General features: G+C 55.2%; 1 long non-coding RNA gene across 1 annotated transcript; it reads left to right on the plus strand.

The window, feature by feature from the left end:
- The first annotated feature begins 767 nt into the window (after window positions 1–767).
- LOC138844516 (uncharacterized) lies at window positions 768–3,738 on the plus strand. Its single transcript, XR_011380408.1, has 2 exons — window positions 768–2,094; window positions 2,820–3,738. It is a non-coding gene; the product is annotated as an uncharacterized lncRNA (long non-coding RNA).
- Window positions 3,739–4,001: the final 263 nt, after the last annotated feature.

A 4,001-nucleotide genomic window follows, 5' to 3' on the forward strand; every position in this document is an offset into this window, starting at 1 on the left:
ATAAGTGGATGGAAGACCTTTCTCTGTTTCTCCCTCTTTCTCTGTAATTCTGCCTTTCCAATAAATAAATTAACATTTTAAAATTATTTTTATTTATTTATTGGAAAGGCAGAGTTACAGAGATGCAGAGGCAGAGAGAGAGAGAGAGAGAGTCTTCCATCCTCTGGTTCACTCTCCAAATGCCTGCAACTGCTGGAGCTGGGCCGATCCGAAGCCAGGAGCCAGGAGCTTCTTCTGGGTCTCCCACATGGGTGCAGGGGCCCAAGGACTTGGCCCATCTTCTACTGCTTTCCCAGGCCCTAGCAGAGCGCTGGATTGGAAGTGGAGCAGCCGGGACTTGATCCAGTGCCCATATGGGATGTCGGTGCTGCAGGCGGTGGCTTTACCCACTATGCCACAGCATCGTTTTCAATCTCTATGTCTCTCTTAGTCTCAAATAAATGCATATTTTAAAATATGCTATTGCAATAGAAGCATCTGTTTGTCACATTGGTCTCAGGAAGTGGTGTGGCACTGAGACTGGGGAAACTCTGAGACCAGCTGAGCTTGCCCTGAGACGTGCTTCCCCTGGGCCACCCTGGCACAACGGCGTGAGTGCTGGGCTGAGCCCCTCAGTAAGTTCTAGAAGTCAGACTCCTTCCCGCACTTTACACCCTTGGACCTGGTATTTACTGCACCTGTTGCAGTCACCGTGGCAACAAAGTCAACTCCCAGCCTCCAGACTGCATTTAGAAACTCCTTAAATAAATCCCTCTGTGACTGCCCACGGGTCAGGTTTCCCTGGGTGGCCGGCCCTGGAGGGGCTCTCGGCGCACACGCACCGCACACGCATGCGCACTCCCTGTGAAAGCCGTGTCTGGCGCTGGGATTCGACCCCACTGCCCTGGCCGCACCACAGGCCCTGCTCTCATCTCCAGCAGAGAGGGGCGTTGGGTCCTCCCTCGCTGAACGACCGTTTGGCCGCTTATTAACTGACCTTGGAAGTCAGTTCTCAGATCTGAGTCTCGTTCCTCCTCTATAAAATGAAAAAAGCGACCCCGGTCCTTGGAGTCCACCGGCGCAGGGACAGGGGCAGCCTGGGACGACGCGTGCGCACGCGTGTCTGCGCCTCGACAGACCGGTCTCCCGGAAGCACCAGTTTTCCCCTCTCGGGCCCCTAGCCTGGAGATTGTCCCGATTCCTGGAAATCTGTGTTTTCCGCTTTGCCGCCTATCGCTCCTTCAACCCGAGCTCACAGACCACCGCTTTTCCAAGGGGAATCGGCGGATCCTCCGTGCATATTTTTGTGCGTGCCCGTCTGCACTTTCCCCACGTGCCGGACGGGTTCGCGTGGGTGTCCGTCTTCTCTTCGGACTGCAAACTCCTCGGAACGGAGGCGCTTCCCGCATTCCCCTGGCTCCCGTCTCCGCCCAGCACCTGGTGCAGAACCGCGGGCAGGTCTGAGCTCAAAGCCTGTGCAGGTACCGCTGCAGCATAACGTCCCAGGCAGAAAGAAATCCAGCAGAGTTGTCGCCATCTGAGTAGTTTCACATGTGCAGTCATCTTTCGTGGGGACAGTCAAGATGATCCTGAGCTTGACGTGCAAATAATGTAGGAAGAAAACATTTGTGATGGAAATGACTTCCAGGGGACATTCACCAAATGCAGCATGTAATTTGTCTAATTGTGGAATAATTTTAAAAGGCGTGCCTTCGCTTTGAAGTGCCCTGCAAATGTCTTCCCAGTTCTCTTTCGATGAGGCTGTCAGCAATGTTGTTCGGGATGCTGAACATCCAAGTTGGAAGGACTTCCTGTCACGGTGCCTGCGTGGTGCTCCCGCGAGGAGGCCGGATAACTCCGGGTTTCCCCAGGCGGCAGAGTCGGCTGGAATCTCCTAGGGAGCCGTGAATGGTCCACGTCACCGTGGCTTCGGCACTTCTACACTTAGATGGGCCACGGCTGGACCGCTCACTGATTCCAAAGAAACGGCATATCCGATGCTCCTCTTTGGGCGGGTGGGTCGACCCCTCCCTGCCGGAATTTCTCCCGAGAAATGCTGCTGTCGCTGTGCTTGTTACTGGCCTTTTGGGCTATTCCGAGGAATTATACAAAATGGTAGCGTTTTATTTTAAAAGTGTTTTAAAAGATGTATTTTATTTATTTGAAAGGCTGCGTGACAGAGGGAGAGGGAGCGACAGAGAGAGCTGGGTCTTCTATCCACTGGTTCACCCCCTAAATGGTCACAATGGCAGGCGCTGGGCCAGGCTGGAGCCAGGAGCCGGCAGCTCCATAGGCAGGTCTCCTACGTGGTAGCAGGGGCCCAAGCTCTTGAACCATCTTCCACGGTCTTCCCAGGTGCGTTAGCAGGGAGCTGGTCAGAAGCAGAGCAGCCGGGACTCAAACCAGTGTTCTGAGATGGGGCTCTGGCTTACGAGCGGCGGAACTCACTGTACCACCGTGGCGGCCCCACAGCGGTAACGTTTTTAAAGAATGCTTCCTGGGGCCGGTGCTGTGGCATAGTTGGCTGAGCCTCTGCCCCCAGCGCCAGCATCCCATATGTGCATCAGTCCATGTCTTGGCCGCTCCACTGTCCAATCCAGCTCCCGGCTAATGCACCTGGGAAAGCAGTAGAAGATGGCCACGTGCTTGGGCCCCTGCACCCGTGTGGGAGACCGGGAGGAAGTGCCTGGCTCCTGGCATTGGCTCGGCACAGCTCTGGTCGTTGTGTCCATCTGGGGAGTGAACTAGCGGATGGAAGACCTCTCTCTCTGTCTCTCCTCTCTGTAACTCTACTTCTCAAATAAATTTCTAAAAATCTTTTAAAAATGTTTCTTATGCAGGGCCTTCAAGGAACAGATCGCAGCCGGAAGGAGAGACAGCGCCCCTGCAATGGGTCAGGACGGATCCAGCCTGTGTCTTCAACACTTCATTAAGTGGCTCCTCTGCAGCCGGCGCTGCAGTTCACTAGGCTAATCCTCTGCCTGCAGTGCCGGCAACCCCGGGTTCTAGTCCCGGTTGGGGCGCCGGATTGTGTCCCGGTTGCTCCTCTTCCAGGCCAGCTCTCTGCTGTGGCCCTGGAGGGCAGTGGAGGATGGCCCAAGTGCTTGGGCCCTGCACCCCATGGGAGACCAGGAGGAAGCACCTGGCTCCTGGCTTCTGATTGGCGCAGCGCCGGCCGTAGCGGCCATTTGGGGGGTGAACCAACAGAAGGAAGACCTTTCTCTCTGTCTCTCTCTCTCTCACTGTCTAACTCTGCCTGTCAAAAAATAAAATTAAAATAAATAAACAAAGAGGCTCCTCTGCAGCTCATCCACAGGGCTCCGCAGCCCAACGCTGTAAGCACCTGTGACTGAGAAAGCGCTCTGAAAACAAGGCCAGACAGATGTAGGCTGGAGGCAGTCATCCACACCCTCCAACGACCTCATTGAGAAACCTGTTGGCTTCCTTTTTAAAAAAATTAATGTATGGGGCCGGCACTGTGGCGTAGCAGGTGAAGCCGCCACCTGCAGTGCCGACATCCCACATGGGTGCCCACTGGCTGTCCACTTCTGATCCAGCTCTCTGCTCTGGCCTGAGAGAGCAGTAGAAGATGGCCTTGAAGAAGCTCCTGGCTCCTGGCTTCGGATCGGCCCAGCTCTAGCTGTTGCGGCCATCTGGGGAGTAAACCAGTGACGGAAGACCTCTCTTTCTGTCTCTCCCTCTCACTGTCTATAACTCTACCTCTCAAACAAATAAATAAAATCTTTAAAGAAATTGGAATTAGACCTGTAATTCCTGTGCCTGCTGTCAGGGCTGCTGGCTCTGGGGCAGACAAGTGCCCCAGCAGGTCAGATGCCGCCTGGGACACGGCAGCCCGCATCGAGTGCCTGTCAGGTCTCAGCTCTGCTTCTGAGTCCAGCTTCCTGCTGACGCACCCTCTGGGAGGCAGCAGGTGATGGCTCAGTACTCGTATCGCTGCCACCCATCGGGAGTCCCCATGGGGTTCTTGGCTCCTGGTTTCAGCTCGGCTGAGCCCCAGCTGT

Source organism: Oryctolagus cuniculus, chromosome 12 (genome assembly GCF_964237555.1).
Source record: "Oryctolagus cuniculus chromosome 12, mOryCun1.1, whole genome shotgun sequence".
In the NCBI taxonomy this organism is placed as follows: domain Eukaryota; kingdom Metazoa; phylum Chordata; class Mammalia; order Lagomorpha; family Leporidae; genus Oryctolagus; species Oryctolagus cuniculus.